Here is a 23557-nt window from a genome sequence, read left to right on the forward strand (position 1 = left end):
CTTAGCCAGACCCTGTTTCAAAATAAAAAATAAAATCAGTCAGAGGTAAAATGCCCTTAGGTTCAATCCCCAGTACAAAACAAAACAAAAAGGAACATATACTCCACCTCTTGGTGGGAGGATTATCAATCACATTACAAGAAGAGCACACGGGAAGGGATGATTATATCAATAAAGCCATATTTTGAAAATATAATATTTTTCTGTGTGTGGCACTGAGGGCTGAACCCAGAGGCATTCTACCTCTGAGCTACAGGAGTACTTGGGAACCAAGTACAAAATAAAACCCTGTATTATTTCTTTTTTTCTTTCTTTTTTTCTTTTTTTTTTTTTTTTTTTGGTGGCACTGGGGGTAGAACCCGGGGGTTTTCTACCTCCAGGCTATACTCCCAGACCTATTTTATATTTTTATTTGGAAACAGGGTCTCACTAAGTTGCTGAGAGCCTCACTAAGTAGCTGAGGCTGGCTTTGAACCTGTGTGATCCTCCTGTCTCAGCCTCCCAAGTGCGGGGATTACAAGCGTGCGCCACCACGCTGGTCTCCTGTTTTATTTCGAAACAGGGTTTCACTAGGTTGATGAGAGTCTTACTAGTTGCTGAGGCTGTCCTCAAACATGCAATCCTCCTGTCTCAGCCTCCCATGTACTGGGATTACAAGTGTGCACCACCACATTCAGCTCCTTGAAAATATAATCTTCTACAGATTTTTACTGTTTATGTTACCGAAAACCTAAGCCTAGACATTTATTGATTCATTGAAAACTCCATTGGTGGGGCTCACACCAGGCAAGGCTTGAATAATTCTCAAGCTATATCAACAGTTTCTTTTCATCTCTGAGCTCAGCTTCTTCTATGGTGGTTTGAAACACCAAACAATTCTCCCAGTCACGAAGGCACAAGGCTGCCAAAGCTCCATACACATATCTTCTCTTGCTCAATTACTGTAGTAAAAGAGATATCTGCTTCTCTGCTTATCTTTCTAGGACATAGTTCACACAAATGTCCTGGAATTTTTTTTTTTTTTAATTTGTGTCCTGACTTGGCCATTGCGGCCATCCCAAAACAATCATCTGTTGTCAAGGAGATGTTCTTTATGAATTGGCTTAGGTCTGAGTCATATCTACCTCAGGAGCTAGGGACAAAGTCAGCAGCATCACAAGTCATAAGTCTTCTGTAATAGAAATTTAGCTCCAAGGACAGAATTTACATCAAGAGTCGACATCAAGCCAGGCATGGTGGCACACACCGGTAATCCCAGCACTTGGGAGGCTGAGACAGGAGACTCAGGTTTGAAGCCAGCCTCAACAACTTAGCAATGCCTTCAGAAACTTAGTGAGATCCTGTTTCAAAATAAAACGAGGCTGGGGATGTGTTCTAGAGATAGAATGCCCCTTGATTCAATCCCTCGTACTGCAATAATAAATAAATAAATGAATAGTTGATGTCAGAGACTTATATTTGTCACATCACAAAAAGCCTAGAGTCACATAGCTCCCGCTGTTGGTCCAGTGGCTTAAGGATTCAGGGCTGGCGGAGATCCTCTAGATCTCTTTACCTTTTTTAAAAGGAGGATGCTCCAATTCTAGTCACCATGTCCCCCTGAACAGCATGTCTCTTTTGTGCCAATACCACCCTGCCTTGTAAACTGAGTCCAGGGAAGGGAGGCAAAGGAGAAGAGAGTTGGGAATGGGATTTGCTTATCCAACTCACGGAAATGCGTCAGCTTCACCTGAACTGCAAGACCGAAAGAAAGAAGGGACGTCTCTACCATGCAAACTTAAGACTACACTTACCTAAGTAGACTAACCAGCCAGGCAGTGGGGCGGGGCGCATACCTGTGATCTCGCTGATTCAGGAGGCGGAAACAAGGAGGATCACAGGTTTGAGGCCAGCCTGGACAATTTAGCAAGACTCTATCTCAAAATAAAAGATAAAGAAGGCTGGGTATGTAGCTCAGTGGTAGAGGGCTTGCCTAGCATGTGTGAAGCCCTGGGTTCAATCCCTAGTTCTGTTCCCCCATCCCCACAAACATAAAGGGACTGTGAAATAAATCAAAATACCTTAGATAAAAAGAAGAATGAGGTGCTGATGACAAACAGCGATAAAACATTTGACTGCAAAAGCATTTTCTTTCTTTTTTGCCTTTTTAACTTTAATTTTATTTTTGTGTGGTACTGGGAATCGAACCCAGGGGAGTTCTACTTCTTAACTACACCACCAGCTCTATTGTATTTTGAAACAGAATCGCACTAAGTTAACATGTCTGGCCATGAACCTGTGATCCTCCTGTCTCAGCCTTCCAAATTCCGGGATTACAGGCAAGCACCACTACGCCTCGCTAAGTATTTTCTTTCTGTGGGATGTTCAAAAGTAACTTCTTACTGGTAATTGCTAAGTTCTGTAAAAATTTAAGTTTTCTTTTGTGTGTGTGGTGCTGGGGATTAAACTCAGGTCCAGAGCTACATCCCCAGTGCCACCCCCAACCTTTTTACTTTTTGCTTTGAGGCAGGGTTTTGCTAAATTTCCTAGGCTTGTCTTGAACTTTCAATCCTCCTACCTCAGCCTCCTGTGTAGCTGGGATTGCAAGTGTGTGCCACCACACCCAACCCAGCTGTTTTCTTATTGCAACTCACATTTGTATTTGACACTGTTATTACCTCCCTTCTACAACTCATTACTTAGTCATTAAAACTCTATTTTCTAGGCCGGGCGTGGTGGTGCACACTTGTAATCCCCGCGCTTGGGAGGCTGAGACAGGAGGATCGTGCAGGTTCGAAGCCAGCCGCGTGTGCTGGTTTAGGAGACCCTGTTTCCAAATAAAAATGTAAAAATAGGACTGGGAGTGTAGCCCGGAAGTAGAAGGGCTTCCAGGAACCCCAGTACCACCAAAAAAAAAAAAAAAACAAAACAAAACTCTATTTTCTGCCAGATATGGTGGCTCACGCCTTTATACCTAGTACTTGGGGGGCTGAGACAGGAGAATCACAGGTTTCAGGACAGTCCCAGCAATTTAGCAATGCCTCCAGCAACTTAGTAAGCCCATGTTTCAAAATAAAAATAAATAGGGTGCCGGGCGTGGCGGCACACGCTTGTAATCCCAGCACCTGGGAGGCTGAGACAGGAGGATCGCACAGGTTCGAAACCAGCCTCAGCTACTGAGTGAGGCTTTCAGCAACTTAGTGAGACCCTGTTTCCAAATAAAATATAAAATAAGTCTGGGAGTATAGCCCGGAGGTAGAAAGCCCCTGGGTTCCACCCCCAGTACCACCAAAAAATAATTAATTAATTAATTAATTAATTAATTTAAAAAAAATAAATAGGGTATGAGCTGGGCATGGTGGTGCATGCTTGTAATCCCAGTGTTTGGGATCAAAAGTTTGTGACCAGCCTCAGTTACTTAAGTGAGGTTCTCAGCAACTTAATGATAGCATGTTTCAAAATAAAGAATAAAAAATAGGGCTGGGGGTGTAGCTTGGAGGTAGAATGCCCCTGGTTTCCACCCCCAGTACCACAGAAGTTAATTAATCAAGTGGGTAGAGAGTGTCGTTTGGTAATATAATACCCTTCAGTTTAACCTCTAGTATGAGAGAGACAGAGACAGAGAGACAGAGAGAAAAGACGAAGGAGGAGGAGGAACAGGAGAAAGAGGAGAGGAGAGGAAGGAGGGAAGGAAGGAAGGAAGGAAAGAGAAAGAAAGAAGAAAATTTACGATTGTTAATTTATTGTAAGTGTAGATTTGGCCCTTTCCCATGAGCTTTGTTATGTAGTACTCTTCTTTTGGTAAATATCTAAATAGATTTTGCTCTCCTTGAATTTGTTTTGTAATATGAACAATGCATACTCTGCTTTCTTTTTGTCTGCATTTGCCTGTCGTCTTTTCCTAAAGGTTATGTTTAACGCTTCTGCTCATTCACATGTTGCACACACTTGACTTAAGTACACGCACTCGACTTCTGTCTAGTGCGCCCGTGGCCTCTCCTTGATTGCCGCGCTTACTGGTTTAAATGCCAACGGCACCCGGCGTTGTGGCCCACACTTAGAATCCGAGTACTTGAAAAGTCGAGACAGGAGGATAGCAGGTGTGAGGCCAGCCTCAGCAATTTAGTGAGGTCCTCACAACATAGTGAGACCCTGTTTCAAAATAAAAAATAAAATACAGCTGGGATGTAACTCAGAGGTAGAAAGTTCCTGGATTCAATCCTCAATATGTATATATATATATATATATATATATATATATATATATATATATATTTTTTTTTTTTTTTTTTTTAAAGCCACAGGCTGCGTACCTAGAGATTTCTGAGCTTGTGGCCCATGACCAAAAGCATTTTTTTTTTCATGGTACTGGGGGTGAAACCCAGAGGCTTTCTACCTCCGGGCTATACTCCCAGACCCATTTTATATTTTATTTGGAGAGAGGGTCTCACTAAGTTGCTGAAAGCCTCACTAAGTAGCCGAGGCTGGCTTTGAACCTGCGCGATCCTCCTGTCTCCACCTCCCAAGCACGGGGATTACGAGCGTGCGCCACCACGCCCGGCTGACCAAAAGCATTTTGAATGTCCTTTATATTCTTCCTGGAAGAAATATTGAGGGGCTAAACTATGGCAACTGAATCAGGCACACGCACCCTGTCACCCACAAGGATATTGAGATTACAAGCATGTGCCACCGTGCCCAGCTATCTAATTTATTTATTTATTTAATTTTAATTAATTTATTTAATATTTAATTTTTTGTGGTACTAGGGGTAGAACCCAGGAGCATTCTACCTCTGAGCTATACACCCAGACTTTATTTTTTTTAGTTTGAAACGGAGTCTCACTAAACTGCTGAGGCTCTCAGCCATGATCCTCTCAGCCTCCCAAATCCTGGGATTACAAGCATGTGCCACCATGCCCGGTTATTTATTTATTTATTTATTTATTTTGTGGTAATGGGGCTGGGGATTGAGCCTTCTACCCCTTATCTACACCCCAACCTATTTTATTCCTTATTTTGAAACAGGGTCTCACTAAGTGGTAGAGTGCCTCACAAGTTGCCGAAGCTGGCCTCTAACCTATGGGCCTCCTGTCTCAGCCTCCCAAGTACTGGGATTACGTGTGTGCATCACTATGCCAGGTCTTCCATTTTACATTGAGACAGGGTGTTACTAAGTTGCTGAGGGCCTCAATAATTTGCTGCGGCTGGCTTTGAACCTGTGATCCTCCTGTCTCAGACTTTCAAGGACTGGGATTACAGGTGTACACCACCACTCCTAGCTTCCTTTGGCCTTTTGTAATACATCCTCTTATCTTGCCTTACTCCAGTTCATTAAATCATTGGTTGCCCATAACACTAAAGATATTTAAGAAAAAAAACAGATCAAGCTGGGTGCTGTGCCTCACATCTGTTATCCTAGCACTTGGGGGCACTGAGACAGGAGGATTGCAGGTTCCAGGACAGCCTCAGCAATTTAGCAAGACCCTCAGCAACTCAGAGAGACCCTGTTTCTTTTTTTGGGGGGAGGGGGTCTGAGGATGGAACCCAGGGGCATTCGACCTCTAAGCTACATCCTCTGCCCTATTTTTTATTTTTTATTTTTGAAACAGGGTCTCACTAAGTTGTGGAGGGCCTCACTAAGTAGCTGAGGCTGTCTGCGAACCACAGTCCTCCTGTCTCAGCCTCCCGAATGCTGGGATTACAAGCCTGCACCACCATGTCCGGAGAGACCCTGTTTCAAAATTAAAATATTTAAAAAGGCTGGGCATGGTGATGCATGCCTGTATCCCAAAACTTGGGAGGCTGAGACAAAAAGATCACAGGTCTGAGACCAGCCTCAGCAATGTACCGAGACTCTCAGAAACCCAGTGAGAACCTGTTTCAATAAACAAAAAACAAAAATTAAAATAGGGCTGGAAGTATAGCTCAGAGGTAGAATGCCCATGGGTTCAATCCCCTGTAACACACACACACACACACACACACACACACACACACACACACAGGAAGGGGTGGAAGGGAAGACAAGGGTATAGCTCAAAGGTAGAACATGCCCTAGGTTCAATCCCCAGTACCATCCTCCCTCCACCACACACAAAGAATCCGATCAGAATATTTGACATGCTGGGCATGGGGGCACACACTTGTTAACCTTGTACTTGGGAGGCAATCAGGAGAATCACAGGGTCAGCATATGCAAGCATCAACAAGTCAGTGAGGCTGGTGTCAATTTAGCAAGACTCCAATTCCAAATAAAAAATAAAAATAGGGCTGGGGGTGGAGCTCAGAGGTAGAGTGGTCCTGGGCTCAAACCCAGTATCACACACACACACACACACACACACACACACACACACACACACACTGTGTGACAGATACATGTGTGGGCTTGTGCCAAAGAAAAAGAGAAAGAGGTAATTGGTGAGGTCTATATATGCCTTTCTTCTTTCAAAATTACCAAATGATACTGGGCATAATGGCACACATTTGTTATCCCAGTACGTGGGAGGCTGAGACACAAGGATCGCAGTTTCACGGCCAACCTCAGCTACTTACTGAGACCCTGTTTGAAAAGAAACAATGAAAATAGGGCTGGGGGTGTAGCTTGGAGGTAGAATGCCCCTGGGTTCAACCTGCAATATTGCAAAAAGAAAGAAAGGAAGAAAGGAAGAGACAGGAGGAAGAAACAAAGGAACGAACGAACGAAGAAATCACCCAATTACGTAAGCCCCATCCCCGCGGAGGGGGTCCTCCTTGTGAACTCAGGGAGCCTTGAATAAGACGCTCTGTCCTCGGCAGTGAGCCCTGTGGTGCCCTGCCCTCATCCTCATACAGCGTCCTCTGGGCTCCCGCTTTATAAACACTTCTGTTCTGAGGTGGAGAAAACATTTTTCAGTCGAATTCCTGGAGGACTGGGAAGGACACGCGAGCCTGCTCTATTGCAGAAGCAGGCGGGATAGTGAGAGGCTGTCAGGAACACAGCGGAGTGCCAGAGACACCGCCAAAGACGGTTACAAGTTGCTTTTTGTGTGATAACAGCCTACCTCCATTTATCCTGTAGTAATAAGTGTGATTGCATTTTTATATGTGTGAAAAATAGTGACAGGACAGAGATCCAAGATAAGGTTTGATGAGGGGCAGACTACGGGGCAGTGCAGAGAGAATCGTCACAAAAGCATGAAGTGAACCCACAACTTTAGGTACCCCATGTTTTCCAAGGGCCCTAGAGTAACCAGCTTCTGAGATTTCCGCAGTGATTCTCTCCTGGTGTTCACGAAAGCTATCTCGAGTCAAGAGAGCCCGCCCGTGTAACATACAGAAAACTATAGTAATGACAGTGCGGCTTCAAGTCTAGGTCATAAAGGACAGCGTGGCTTCTGCTCTGCTCTTTCTTGGCTCATCTGCGCTGGGGGAAACCAGTTCCCATGTTGTGAGGACACGCAAACAGCCCTAGGAGATGTCCACGTGGTGAGAAATTAAAACCTCCCAGAAAGCTGGGCATGGTGGCACACGCCTGTAATGCCAGTATTTGGGAGACTGAGACCAGAAGATTGCAGGTTCAAGGACAGCTTCAACAACTTAGTGAGGCTTTCATCAATGTAGTGAGACCCTGTTTCCAAATAAAAAAATAAAACATGGCTGGAAGTGTAGCCCAGAGGTAGAATGCCTCTGAGTTCAATCTCCAATACTACACACACATCATCATCATCATCATAACAAATAAAGCCTCCTGGCAGAAGAAACAAGTAAAGAAGAAAGGGGGAATCATCCAATTAAACCTCCTGAAAAGGGGGACCCTGATCTGGACAAGTGAGGTTCTTGGCATACCTGACAGAAAAGAATTTTAGCACGTCCCAGAGATACAGACAGATTTATTTAGAAGAGCAGATAAACTTGCCAGGCATGGCGGCGCACGCTTGTAATCCCCGCGCTTGGGAGGCAGAGACAGGAGGATCGCGCAGGTTCAAAGCCAGCTGCGTGCGCTGGCTTAGGAGACCCTGTTTCCAAACAAAAATGTAAAAGTAGGTCTGGGAGTGTAGCCCGGAGGTAGAAGGGCTTCCAGGAACCCCAGTACCACCAAAAGAAAGGAAGGAAGGAAGGGAGGAAGGAAGGAAGGAAAGAAAGAAAAGCAGATAAACTCTCAAAGAAGAATGAGAGACATCTCAAGAGAGCATCATGATTGGGGGTAAAGAGGATTTATATTCAGGTGAAAATCAGTGCCTCCCAGGAGAGAGATGGGAACGCCTTGCTCCTGGGTGCTAATAATCAGAGGGTCTTCACCAGAGGCTGGTCTAGAGGAGGAGTCTGAGTGAGGGATGTGATTTCACAGCCACTTTGCCAGCACATGCACACTTCCTTCAAGTCCTGTTACTTTTTGCTGCAAGGACAAGGGCCGAGGGCCAAGGGCCAAGGGCCAAGGGCCAAGGGCCAAGGACGAGGCTCAAGTTGGCCATTTCAAAGATTCCCCTGCAGCCAGCCGAGGCAGCTCACACCTGTAATCCCAGTACTTGGGAGGCTGAGACAGGAGGACCTCAGGTTTGAGGCCAGCTTCACCAATTTAGTGAAGCCATTAGCAACTAGTGAGATACTATCTCAAAAAAAAAAAAAAAAAAAAAACCTAAAATAGGGCTGAGGGTGTAGCTCCGAGGTAGAATACTTGTGGGTTCCCTTCCCAGTAGGGGAAAAAAAAAAAAAAAAGACTTCAATGTGGTTCTGAGAAGACTGTAGCAGAGGAAAAGAAGTAAAAAAAAAAAAAAAAAAAAAAAAAAAAAAAGGCCAGGGATGGTGGTGCATGCCTGGAATCCTAGTATTTAGGAGGCTGAGGCAGGAAGATTGCAGGTTTGAGGACAGCCTCAGCAAGTTACTGAGACCCCCGTTTCAAAACAAAAAATGTAGCTGGGCATAGCAGCTGCACGCTTGTAATCCCAGCACTTGGAAGGCTGAGATCGGAAGTTCTGGGTCCACCCCCGCTGGTAAGCAGCCTCAGCTACTTAGTGAGGCCCTTTGCAACTCAGTGAAACCGGTTCAAAATCAAGAACAAAAGAGGACTGGGGGTGTAACCTGGAGGTAGAATCCCCCTGGGTTCCATCTCTGTACTGCAAAAAAAAAGTGCTGGAGTATAGCTCAGAGGTAGATTGTTCCTGGGTTCACTCCTCAGTACAAAAAAAAAAGTGAAAAGAATAACACAGAGAGGCTTTCAGGCTGTTTGCAAAGAGATCCCAGTAAAGGGGTACTTAAGGAAGAGAGACAAGGAGCTGGACCTGGGGAGGGGCAAATTTTATGAAAGGGAGCAGAAGTTACGGAGTGGATCTTAGAAGCTTCTCGATGCTGAACTGTGCTGCGGGACATTTGGGCTCCTCGCTCTTCTCACAAGCCAAGTAGGGGTGACTCCTCCAGGCATGAAACTCCCGCTCCAGAGCCCCGGAAGCTGCCCTCACTGTGGAGGCTGGGGATGGCTGTTAGGGGAGAGGGAGTGGAGGAGAAGGGACGTCGTCTGCATTTCACCAATTTACATCACTTGTGCTCCTCTCTCTAATGGGCCTGTAAAAGCCTCTACTATGGCTCTTAACCCACACCAAAGGATAGGAACTCCCTTCTGGAACAGTTGAAAATGTGTGAAGGATCTCTGTGGCTGTCTTGGGAATTACTCTGCAAATATTAATAATCAGAATAAGGATAAAGAAAAGAAGACTGCATGTAAGCATTTCAAATACTTCTTCCTGCTCCCTTCACTCTCTGGCTAGGAAAATAAGGAGCTGAGTAGAAACCACACAGACTGCTTTACAGGGTTGCTAGATTACTAGGAGTTTTGATACATGGCTGAGGCTGTCCTTTAACTGTGGTCCTCCTGTCTCAACCTCCCAAGTACTGAGATTACAGGTGTGGGACGCCACACCTGGCTGAAACATTTTAATTTGAGAAAGTATCTTGTGGCTTTTTTTTTTTTTGTAATGGGGATGGAACCCAGGGGCATTGTACCTTCAGTGTACACCCCTAGTCCTATTTTTTAGTCTTTATTTTGAAACAGGGTCTCACTGAGTTGCAAAGAGCCTAAGTAAGTGAGGCTGTCCACAAACTGCGATTACAAGCGTGCACCACCACGCCCGGCTTTTACCCTTTTATTCTGAGACAGGGCCTCAGTAAGTTGCTGAGGCTGGCTGCAATCATGTGATTCCCCTGTCTCAGCCTCCCAAGTACTGGGATTACAAGCATACACAACCATGCTGGCTAGTCCAATTTTTAAAATCTTTAATTTCTTTACATCATAAAATTAAGAAATACTTGTAGCAATGACTTGCTATAAATAGAAAGTAGACATTCTTCCTTTCCTGCCTCATTTACAGATGGAAAAACAGGTTCATAGAGAGAAGTGAAGATGCAGCGTCAGCTAGTTGAAGAGGGCCGCGGGGCGGGGCGGGCGGGGCGGGGCAAGGCTCTGTGCTCCCACTCGCTGGGAATGCAACGCTCCCGGCTCCATTCCCAGCACCACCACCCCCCAAAAAATGAATAAGTAAGTGCAGGTGAAGTCCTCACGGAGGCAGACACTGGGGTCAGGCAGAATTGTTTCTCATAGAAAAAAAATCATGGTAGGGAATACCTGTAATCCCAGTGCTTGGGATGCTGAGACAGGAGGATGGCAGGTTTGAGACTAGCCTCAACAACTTAGTGAGACTTTGTTTTTTGTTGTTGCTGTTTGTTTTATGGTACTGAGAATTAAATCCAATGGTATTCTATATCTGAGCTACAACCCAGCCCTATTTTTATTTATTTATTTACTTACATACTTATTGTGGTACTGGGGATCGAACCCATTCTAATTCCAAGATACACCTCCAGTCTTATTTTTTATTCTTTTTTTTTTGTGTGTGTGTGGGGGGGTATGGGGATGGAACCCAAGGGGCATTCTACCTCCAAGCTACACCCCCTGCCTTGCCCTATTTTTTTTTTAATTCTTTATTTTGAAACAGGGTCTCACTAAGTTGCCGAAGGCCTCACTAAGTAGCTGAGGCTGTCCACAAACCGCGATCCTCTGGTCTCAGCCTCCCGAATGCTGGGATTACAAGCGTGTGCCACCACGCCCAGCTTATTCTTTTTTTTTTTTTTAAACAGGGTCTTACTAAGTTGCATAGGTCTTCACTAAGTAGCTGAGGCTGGCCACGAACCTAGATCCTTCTATGTCAGCCTCCCAAGTACTTGGATTACAAGTGTGCACTACCAACCCCAGCTCTTACTTTTTGTTTTGAAACAGGGTCCCACTAAATTGCTGAGGCTGCCCTCAAACCTGTGGTCCTCCTGTCTCAGCCTCCCAAGTACTGGGATTACAAGCACGCACCACCACACCCAGCCTAAGAAAAGTTTTTACATTTTTTATTGAGTGATAAAAGTAAAAGTGAGAGTAACAGTTTATGAAAATAAAATTTCAGGGCTCATAAATAAATAAAATTTCCTTAAAACACAGCCAGGTTTATGCACTTGCTTATTATTTATGGCTGCTTTTATTCTTTCATGGTGGAACCGAGAAGTTGTAAGCAGAAGTTGTAAGCAGAAGCTTTATGAGCCAGCCGGGCGGCACATACCTGTCATCTTATTCATTCACTTCTCAAAGGCCATGGTTTCAAGTTTCTAGACACAGACTCATTCTTTCAACAAACATTCAGCAACCATATCTCAATGCTTCTATGGGAAGCATTGGGAATTTATTTATTTATTTATTTATTTATTTATTTATTTATTATTTTTGTGGTACTGTGATGGAACTCAGGGGCTTTTCTACCTCTGGGCTATACTCCTAGACCTATTTTTTTAACTATTTTATTTGGAAACAGGGTCTCACTAAGTTGCTGAGGGCCTCACTAAGTAGCTGAGGCTGGCTTCGAACCTGCGTGATCCTCCTGTCTCAGTCTCCCAAGCGCGGGGATTACAAGTGTGCACCACCACGTCCGGCCCAGTACTGTGAATTTAGAAGATAAAGAAGATACAGTCCACACACTTGGGTTTCATCATCTGATGGAAATGATAGGCAAACACAGAGGCTCCTAAACCATCGCCCAGTCCCAGTTGAGGGTGTGTAAGCATCGCAGGGGTCCGAACGACACATGGTAAGTTCCACCCAGCGGCTCCAGAGGGCTACGGGGAGGAGGTGGACATCTGCCTCCCCAGGTATGTGCATGAATCCCTTTATGGTCTTCATTCAAGGACTTTACCTCCCCTTCTGTCTTCTTTTCTTGGCATTTCTCTAGCACATCCTGTTAGAGTGTTATGTTTCAGGAAAATTTTTAAAAATATATTCATCTGCCACCTTAGAAATGTTTTCATAAGAAGAAAATCTAGCAGCTTGTGACAAGAATGACTATTTCAGCACATGAAGTCTGAAATAATTTCGCCCGCTCCCATTCTTCTTACAGTCCCTCTAGATCTGCCTTCCCTCTTTTGTCATCTCTTTCTTCCTCTGCCTTTCAGTCTTGCTCTCACTCTACCTTTCAAACCCTTCTCACATTCTCATAGTTTTTCCTACGACACAGCTTTTCACAAACTCAGAGGGGTTAAGTGATTCACAGAGGCCACAGGCCAAGTGGCAGGATCAAGATCCAGACTCAGGCGCCGGGCGTGGTGGCGCACGCTTGTAATCCCCGCGCTTGGGAGGCGGAGACAGGAGGATCGCGCAGGTTCGGAGCCAGCTGCGTGCGCTGGCTTAGGAGACCCTGTTTCCAAAATGAAAAAGTAAAAATAGGTCTGGGAGTGTAGCCTGGAGGTAGAAGGGCTTCCAGGAACCCCAGTACCACCAAAAAAAAAAAAAAAATCCAGACTCAGCTCTTCTGACAAATGGTCATATTGGAAAACACAACAAGAGATCACAGGGTTTCTGTTGGGCCTTTGCTAATCCAAGAGTGCATATTTGAAAACATGGTCATTTTCAGCAGATGCCAAAACTTAGGCCTAACTCTCCCATCTAGTGGCCTTCTATTCTTTATGTTCTATTTTATTTATTTTTGCAGTCCTGGGAATTGAACCAAGAGCACTTTACCACTGAATCACATCCCTAGATCTTCTTATTTATTTATTTAGTTTATGGTACTGGGGTATTAATCCATGGATATTAAGCTAGGTACTGGGATTAAATGTAGGGGTGTAGCTACTTTTTTTTTTTTTTTTTTTTTTTGCGGGTCTGGAGATGGAACCCAGGGGCATTTGACCTCTGAGCTACACCCCCTGCCCTATTTTTTATTCTTTATTTTGAAACCAGGTCTCACGGAGTTGCAGAGGGCCTCACTAAGTAGCTGAGGCTGTCTGCAAACTGCAATCCTCCGGTCTCAGCCTCCCAAAAGCTGGGATTCCAAGTGTGTGCCACCACACCGAGCTAGGGTGTAGCTACTTCTGAGCTACTCCCCCAGCCCTTCTTTTATTATTTTGAACAAGGTCTCACTAAATTGCTAAGGGCCCAAGTTGCTGAGGCTGGTCTTGAAACTGTGATCTTCCTGTCTCAGCCTCCCAAATACTGGGATTAGAGGTGTGTGTCACCACATCTGGTTTATTTTTTATTTTTTTATTTTTTGAGGGTCTGGGGATGGAGCCCAGGGGCATTCGACCTCCGAGCTACATCCCTGCCCCCCCCTTTTTTTTTTTTGTGGTACTGGGGTTCCTGGAAGCCCTTCTACCTCAGGGCTACACTCCCAGGCCTATTTTTTTATATATATACTTTGTATTTGGAAACAGGGTCTCTTAAGCCAGCATGGCTGGCTTCAAAACTGCGCGATCCTCCTGTCTCCGCCTCCCAAGTGCGGGGATTACAAGCGTGCGCCTGGCTCCCCTGCCCTATTTTTTTATTCTTTATTTTGAAACAGGGTCTCACTATGTTGCAGAGGGCCTCACTAAATGGCTGAGGCTGTCCGTGAACCGCAATCCTCCTGTCTCAGCCTCCCAAATGCTGGGATTACAAGCATGCACCACCACACCTGGTTTTATTCTTTATTTTGAAACAGGGTCTCACTAAGTTGCTGAGAGCCTCACTAAGTAGCTGAGGCTGGCTTTGAACCTGTGTGATCCTCCTGTCTCAGTCTCCCAAGCGCTGGGATTACAAGCGTGTGCCACCGCACTGGCTCCGACTTAATGTTTACTTTTGAGACACTATCTCTCCAAGTTGCTGAGACTGAATGCAAATTTGTGATCCTCCTGCTTCTACCACTCAAGTAACTGGGATTACTACAGTTAATCCACAGTTTCCAGCCAGTTGTCTTTTATTCTTACTGAATAAAACACCTACTTCTCTTTTTAAATTGTGTGTGTTGCCAGGCATGGTACTAGAGATGGAACCCAGGGGCTTTCTACCTCCAGGAAACACTCCCAGACCTATTTTCCTTATATTTTTTTATTTGGAAATAGGGACTCACTAAGTTGCTGAGAGCCTCACTAAGTAGCTGAGGCTGACTTCGAACCTGCGCAATCCTCCTGTCTCACTCAGCCTCCCAAATACTGGGATTACAAGTGTGCATCACTATGCCCAGCTTCTTTTTTAAAAGTTTTTGTTTTGTCCTGGCGTGGTGGCGCACGCTTGTAATCCCTGTGCTTGGGAGGCTGAGAAGGTAGAAAGCCTCTGGGTTCCACCCCTGGTACCACCCCCCCAAAAAAATAAATAAAAATAAATTTTTTGTTTTGAAGCAGGGTCTCGTTAAGTTGCTGAGAGTCTTGCTACATTGCTGAGGTTGTCCTCAAATTTGTGGCTTCCTAAGTACTGGGATTAAGGCGTACATGACCACTCCCAGCTAAGATACCTACTTCTAAATGTATCTAGCCTATATCTATTAAATTAAATCATTATATTATTATATTGAATTAAATCATTATATTATTATATTGAATTAAACTATTCAGTCATCACTTTCACATTAAAAAGTTTTCTTCCTAGCCAGTCATCATGGTCCATGCTTGTAATCCCAGTACTTGGGAGACTGAGACAGGAGGCTCTCAGGTTCAAGAATAGCCTCAGCAAGTAATGAGACTCTCATCAACCTAGAGAGACCCTTGTTTCAAAATAAAGAATAAATAATAAGGCTGGAGGCCGGGCGTGGTGGCGCACACTTGTAATCCCAGCATTCGAGAGGCAGAGACCAGAAGATAGCAGTTTGTGGACAGCCTCAGCTACTTAGCGAGGCCCTTTACAACTCAGTGAGACCCTATTTAAAAAAAAAACAAAAAAAAACGACTGAAAAATAGGGCTGGGAGTGTAGCTTGTAGGTAGAATGCCCCTGGGTTCCATTCCCAGTAAAAAAAAAAAAAAAAAAAAGGCTGTAGGCGTAGCTCAGAGGTAGAATGCCCATAGGTTCCATCCCCGGAACCACAAAAGAAAAAAAAAGTTTTCTTCTTGAGGCTGGGTTTGGTGACCTCTCCTGTAATCCCAGTACTTGGGAGGCTAAGACAGAAGGATCATGGGTTTGAAGCCAGCCCCAGCAACTTAAGAAGACCTTGTTTCTAAATAAAAAATAAAATTAGGGCTGAGAGTATAGCTCAGAGGTAGAATTTTTCTTCTCAAACAGGATGTGGTGGTACATGCCTGCAATCCCAGTAATTGGGAGGCTGAGACTGGAGGATCACAGTTTCAAGATCAGCCTCAGCATGACCCTGTTTCGAAATAAAAATTTTAAAAAGGCTGGAGCTATACCTCAGAGGTAGAATGCACTGTGTTCAATCCCTAGTACCACAAAAAAAGAGAGTGATAACCAGATGTGAAGAGGGATTATTTAACTGTTTCTGGTCCTTGTCCTTATTTTGAAGTATGCATTATTTCATATAGTGGACATATCACATAGAAACTTTTTTCTAATGTTTTTACTCTGTTTAAAGACCTTTGAGATTTCCCTTATGTATCTTTATTTTGCAGAAATGCAGCATATTTAGATGATTTGAGTGGAATGCTAATTCTACATTTCCATTAATTAGATCACTTCTTCAAACAATACTAGAGCCCCTACTATGTGTCAGGAATTATACCAGGTATTGTTATGAATACAATGATGAATAAGAACGTTTCACAACTTCAGTGTCTTCAGAGTCTATTTTGGGAGACAGGTAAATTAGAATAGACCCTTGACATTTATGAATTACTGTTCATTGTTTCAGCTATTCACAAACAGCCTCAAAGATCCATGACATGAATTTAATTGTAATGAGAATAATTATAGTGATGTTGTGGCCTGTTTAGAGGATTAACTGAGATAATGCATTTTTATTCTTTTTTTTCTTCAGTACTGGGGCACAAACCCAAGGGCATTCAACCTCCAAGCTACATCCCTAGTTCTCTCTTAATTATTTTTATGTTGAAACGGGTTCTTGCTAATTACTGAGTGCCTCTCTGAACTGCTGAGGCTGGCCTCCAAACTTCAATTCTCCAGTCCCAGCCTCCCAAATTCTGGGATTACAAGCATTCACTACCACAGCATGGTTATTTCTATTTTATTTTTTTTACTAGTAATTAAGCCCTGGGGCATTCTGCATCTAAACTATATGCTGAGACCATCCTCCTCCTTTCTTTTCTTTTCTTTTTTTTCTCCTTTTTTGCAGTATTAGGTTTGAACCCATGGGCATTCTACCTTCAAGCAACACTCCCAGCCCTATTTTACTTTATTTATTTATTTGTTTGTTTGTTTGTTTGTTTGTTTGTTTATTGCAGTACTGAGGATGGAACCAAGGGACATTCTACTTCTGAGAGACAACCCCAGCCCTATTTTTTATTTTATTTATATTATTATTATTATTATTATTATTATTATTATTATTAGTGGTGGTGGTACTGAGGTTCCTGGAAACCCTTCTACTTCCGAGCTATATTCTCAGACCTATTTTATACTTTTTTATTTGGAAACAGGGTCTCCTAAGCCACCGCAATCCTCCTGTCTCAACTTCCCAAGTCCTGGAATTACAGGCATGCTCCACCATGCCCAACTTCCTTTTTTATTTTTTATTTTGAAACAGAATCTTCTCAAGTTGCTGAAGGTCTCTCTAAGCCACTGAGACTTGCCTCAAATCTGTTATCCTCCTGTCTCAGCCTCCCAAGTACTGGAATTACAGGGGTGCACTACCATGGGGACAGAACCCAGAGTTCTACCTCCAGCCCTGTTTTATTTTTTTTATTTTGAAACAGGGTCTTGCTAGGTTGATGAAAATTGTACTACTTTCTGAGGCTGTCCTCAAACCTGAGATCCTCCTGTCTCAGCCTTGCAAGTACTGGGATTACAGGTGTGCACCACCACACCCACCTAGATCAAGCATTTTTAAAAACCTAGGATAAATTTGAATCAAGAGCAATGTAAGAGTCCAGCATGGTGGCACACACCTGTTATCCCAGTACTCGGGAGGCTGAGAAAAGAGGATTGTAGGTTTGAGGACAGCTTCAGCAAGGTAGCAAGACTGAGCAATCTATCAAGACCCTCCTTCCAACAAAAAATATTTTTTTGTGGTCCTAGGGAAACTAACCCAGCAGCATTCTATCTCCTAGCTACACTCTCAGCTCTATTTTATTTTTATTTTGAAACAGGGTCTTGCTAGGTTACTGAGAATATCACTACTTGCTGAGATTGTCCTTGATCCTATGATCCTCCTGTCTCAGCCTTCCAAGTACTGGAAATACAAGCATGCACTACCACACCTCGCTCTTATTTATTATTATTGTTATTATTGTTATCATCATCATCATCGTCATCATCATCATCATTTGCAGTGCTGGGGATTGAACCTGGACCTTTTGCATACTAGGCAAGTCCTCACTGAACTATATCCCTAGTCCTGTGACACTATTTTCAAAAATCACATATTACCAAAAAAGACTGAAAAGGAGCCAGGCCGAGTGGTGAAAAACTGTCACCACTGAGGCAGGAGAATTACAAGTTTGAGGCCAGTGGGTAGCCTTGTAAGACTATCTCAAAATAAAAAAATAAAAAGGGCTTAGGATGAAGCTCAGTGTTGGAGTACCCTTGGGTCCAATTTCCAGGATCACAACAAAATCAAATAGATCGAAAAGGAAAAGCATGGACATGCAGATAGTAATCCGGCGAAGAGTCAGGGCTGGTGGTGCATGCTTGTAATTGTAGTATTTGGGAGGCTGAGACAGGATGACTATGGGTTTGAGGCCAGCCTTAGAAACTTAGTGAGGTTCTCAGAAACCTAGTAAGACTTTGTTTAAAAATAAAACTAGATACCAGGCATGGTATCACATGCCTATAATCCCAGTACTTGGGAGGCTGAGGCAGGAAGATCGCAGATTTGAGGATAGCTTCAGCAAGAAGTAAGACTCTTATCAGTGCAGTAAAACTCAATTTCAAAAAAAAAGTGCTGGACGTGTTGATGCTCTCTTGTAATCCCTGCGCTTGGGAGGCGGAGACAGGAGGATCGTGCAGGTTCGAAGCCAGCCGCGCTGGCTTAAGAGACCCTGTTTCCAAATAAAAATATTTTTAAAAAAGTAGGTCTGGGAGTGTAGCCCGGAGGTAGAAGGGCTTCCAGGAACCCCAGTACCACAAAATAAAAGAAGAAGTAGAATACCCCTGAGTTCAATCCCCAGTAACACACACACACACACACACACACACACACACACACACACGCAGTAAAGATCAGTCCTCCTGTATCTCTACCTACATAATGTTCTGCTTCTTTGTCTGCAAAATGTAGCTACTCATATCAATACTTACACAGCCTTGCCTCATTTTGCATACAAATATATCTTTCATCTTTAGCTCTCTATATTTGTTAGCTCAGATAACATTATTTTAAAATGTCAAAAGAATCCAGGCATGGTGGCACACGCTTGTAATCCCAGTACTTGTGGAGGCTGAGACAGGATAATTGTAGGTTCAAGGTCAGCCTCAGATATGTAGTGAGACTCTCAGCTACCTAGTGAGGACTTGTTTCAAAACAAACTATAACATAAAGCTGGGGGTGTAGTTGGGAGATAGAATGCCTCTGAGTTCAATACCAGTACCATAAAAAAAAAAATAGATAGAAAAGGTTGTGCGCGGGTTCTTGTTTTGTTAGTTTTTCTTTTTCTTTTTTCCTATTTCTTGCCTGGCCTTCTTTCAGGGGCTTTGTATAGAGCATCCTCTGTTCTCAGTCTCTTTCTTTTAGTTCTCACTGTCTTCTGTCTTTTCCTCTTCCTGGCTTAGTCATAGCAGTGAGGTTGGGCAGGTGTAATTAGTGTCTCAGAGCCAGAGAAAGCAGGTGTGGCATGGTGTGCTTTGAAGGTTCAGAACCTTGGACAGCAGCACGCCTGCCTCCCATCGGAGCACTCTCACTGTGCTGAACAGAGCCATGATGGGTAGTAATCACAGATCTGTGTGTGTCAGATCCCTGTCATAAAACCTAATTTGAGAAGTGTCATCCCAGAAGAATAAGCAAAGTGCTGTAGGACCAAGGAGGGAAAAACTGAGTCTTTCATCCGGGAAAGTTTCGTGTAGATGACCTCACCCTGGAACCTAGAAGAAGGATAGTCATTATTCAGGTGTGTGATAATATCTCAGTGTTCATTTTATCCAATTTTAGTTTTTATATTTTTTTATTAAGCCAGGTGTGGCAGTACATGCCTGTAATCCTAGTGCTTGGGAGGCTAAAACAGGAGGATCTCAGGTTCCAGGCCAGCCTCAGCAACTTAGTGAGACTCTCAGCTACCTAGCAAGATCCTGTTTCAAAATAGAAAATAAGCTGGGCGTGGTGCACACACTTGTAATCTCAGTACTTGGGATGCTGAGAAAGGAGGATTGCAAGTTTGCAGATAGCCTTGGCTACTTAGTGAGGCCCTCTGCAACTTAGTGAGACCCTGTTTCAAAAATAAAGAATAGCCGGGCGTGGTGGTGCACGCTTGTAATCCCCGTGCTTGGGAGGCGGAGATAGGAGGATCACGCTGGTTCGGAGCCAGCCTCGCTGGCTTAAGAGACCCTGTTTCCAAATATAAAATAGGTCTGGGAGTGAAACCCCGAGATAGAAGGGCTTCCAGGAACCCCAGTACCACACACAAAAAAATAATAATAATAAATAAAATTAAAAAAATAAAGAATAAATAAAAATAAAGAATAAAAGATAGGGTAAGGGGTGAACCTCAGAGGTCGAATGCCTCTGGGTTCCATCCCCAGACACACACACACACACACACACACACACACACACACACACACACAGAATAAGATATAGGGCTGGGGTATAGTAAAGAGGTAGATTGCCCCTGGGTTCCATCCCCAGTACTGAAAAAGAAAAAAAAGAAAAATAAATAAAAGAAAAAAAGAAAAAGAGTTGAAGGTGTAGCTCAGAGTAGAATGCCCCTGGGATTCAAGCCCCAGTACCCTCAAAGTATTTTTTAATAAAAACATTTTTAGGCCGGGCGTGGTGGCACACACCTGTAATCCCTGTGCTTGGGAGGTGGAGACAGGAGCATCACACAGGTTCAAAGCCAGCCTCACTGGCTTAAGAGACCCTGTTTCCAAATAAAAAGGTATAAAAATAGGTCTAGGAGTATAGCCCAGAGGTAGAAGGGTTTCCAGGAACCCCAGTACCACCAAAACAAACACACACACACACACACACACACACACACAAAAAAAAAAAATTTTTAGAACAGGCATAGTGGTGCATGCTTGTAATCCCCATGCTTGGGAGGAAGAGACAGGAGGATCGCATAGGTTCGAAGCCAGACTTGCTGGCTTAAGAGACCCTGTTTCTAAATAAAAGTATAAAATAGCTCTGGGAGTGTAGCCCAGAGGTAGAAGGGTTTCCAGGAACCCCAGTACCACAAACACACAAAAACTTTTTGCAGCCAGCGTGGTGGTGTACATTTGTAATCTCTGTGCTTGGGAAGCTAAAAGAGGAGGATCGCACAGGTTCGAAGCCAGCCTAAGCTACTTAGTGAGACCCTGTTTCCAAATAAAAAATATATAAAATAAGTCTGGGAGTAGCCTGGAGGTAAAAAAAATTTTTTTTTCTTTACTGGCCGGGCATGGTAGTACACACTTGTAATCCCCTTGCTTGGGAGGCTGAAACAGGAGGATCACACAGGTTCAAAGCCAGCCTCAGCTACTTAGTTAGGCTCTTAGCAACTTAGTGAGACCCTGTTTCCAAATAAAATATAAAATAGGTCTGGGAGTATAGCCCGGAGGTAGAAAGCCCCTGGGTTCCACTCCCAGTACCACCAATAAAAATTTTTTTTTTTTTTTGCTTTCTGTATCAGGATTAGGATTGGTTCAACAAAAAATAAAACTAAGCAAATAACAAGAATAAAGTCAAACTTTTTCTTTCATGTAAGAGAGGTCCAGAAATAGTCAATTTTGAGCTGAAATGGACAACCCACAGTCATAAGAGACTTAGGTCTTTTTCTTCCACCCTCCTTGGTGGCTTCCGTTCTGCAGGACCTCTTATGATCCCAGGTTGCAACTAAACTTCAGCCATCGCTTTTCAGTCTTACACCCCTCTGTTAGGGACCTGCGGGCTGTGCTGTTCTCTGTACCTCAGAGCCTAGCACAGGAAATGAATGGATGCATGAATAGGCTGCACTGTAGGAAAATCATGAGACGTCTGATCCTCCGTGAAGGGTTCTTCCCATTGCACTCTCTTTCCCAGGATGGAAAGAGAATGCACTCACTACTCTGTTTTCCTCTGCAGTCACATTGGGTAAATCTGACTTTTCCTTGCATGACAAATTTTCAACTATATGCAGACACTTCTCATGCCCTGTCCCCTCTGACAATGGCAAATATCCTTGCAGCCATTTTTTCCATAAAACTTCTGGGTTTTCTCTTCCAATTTGGTGGTGTGTGTGTGTGTGTGTGTGTGTGTGTGTGTGTGTGTGTGTGTGTGTTATTTGGGATTAAACCAGGGGTGGTCTACCACTGAGCTATATCCCCAGCCCTATTTTATTTCTTATTTTAAAACAGAGTCTCACTAAGTTGCCAAGGGCCTTGATAAGCTGCTGAGATTGGCCTTGAACCTGTGATCCTCCTGTCTCAGTCTCTCAAGTATTGCGATCACAGGGGTGCACCACCATACCTGGCTTCAATTTAATCTGTGTGTGTGTGTGTGTCACTTGGAATTGAACCCAGGGACATTCTTTCTCTGAGTCACACCCCAGTACTATTTTATTTTTTAATTTGAAACAAAGCTAAGTTGCAAAGATCCTCACTAAGTTTCTGAGGCTGGTTAAAAACCTGTGATCCTCCTGTCTCAGCCTTCCATGTCTGTGAGATTGTCCTTGAGAGATTTTCACTAAGATGCAACCCTCAGCCCAAGATTTCAAATCTCCAATTAAACAGCCTACTTACCTTTGGATCCAGTCTATCTTTCTGCTTTCAGATTCTCAGATTAAGGCTGTCTTCACATCTTAAAGAGATGCATCCACCCATGTAAGCACCACACAGATTAAGGTGCAGAATATTTACAGCTCCCTAGAAGGTTCATTTCTGCCCCCACTCCTCTCTGATAACCACTATTTGGGTTAGTTGGGTGTGTTTGAACTTCAGACAAGTGGAATTATCCACATTGTACCCTTGTCTGGCTTCTTTCCATTACGATTATGTCTGAGAGATCCATCCCTGGGGTGTTAGCAATATTTTGTTCTTTTCCATTGCTGTGTCGGTTATGGCAAGTGATCCAGAATCATTTCCATGTGAGGCCAAAATGTGGCTGAGATTTAGAACCACGGTTCTAGAGACACACAAAACAGGCTTCAAAATTACACGACCTAAGCCATGCGTGGTGGCACATGCCTGTAATCCAGTACTTGGGAGGCTGTGATGGGAGGATAACAGGTTCGAGTCCTGCCTTAGCAATGAAGCAAGACCCTGTTACAAAATAAAAAATAAGCCGGGCATGGTGGCTCATGCTTGTAATCCCAGTACTTGAGAGGCTAAGACAAGAGGATCACAGGTTCAAGGACAGCCTCAGCAACTTAGCAAGACCTTGTTTCCAAATAAAAAATAAAATAGGGCAGGGGTATAGCCTGGAGGTAGAAGGCTCCTGGGTTCCACTCCAAGTACTACTACTACTACTACTACTACTACTACTGATGATGATGATGATGATGATGATGATGATGATGATGATGTAGGGCTAGGTGTGTAGCTGGAAGTAGAATGCCTCTGAGTTCAACCTGCAGTACAAAAAAAAATTACTTGGCCCAAATTTGCCCCTGAAAAGTCCACTATCAGGGAGCTTGGGGCTCAAATGGTATTTACTCAATTACCATGGGGCTCACTTGGCAACAGAAGGGTCCAAAATAAGAAACACCATGCCCACAGGACAGCTCTGTCACTTCTCTTCCACAGAAGTTATTGTAGTTATCCTGTGATTAGTTTTCTTTTCTTTTTCCCAAGTGACAGCTCAAGTGCAAGGAGGCAAGATCACATCAGTGGGGGTGGTAACAACCTTAATTCAGAAATGTCCTGTCCCAGTCAGAACACAGTGACACGCACCTGCAATCCTAACACCTGGGAGGCTGAGACAAAAGGATCACTGGTTTGAGTCCAACCTCAGCAATCTAGCAAGACCCTGTTTCAAAGTTAAAAAATAAAGCTGGGCGTGGTGACGCACTTGTAATCCCAGTACTTGAGAG

The sequence above is a fragment of the Muscardinus avellanarius genome (genome assembly GCF_963383645.1).
Source record: "Muscardinus avellanarius genome assembly, chromosome: 13".
In the NCBI taxonomy this organism is placed as follows: domain Eukaryota; kingdom Metazoa; phylum Chordata; class Mammalia; order Rodentia; family Gliridae; genus Muscardinus; species Muscardinus avellanarius.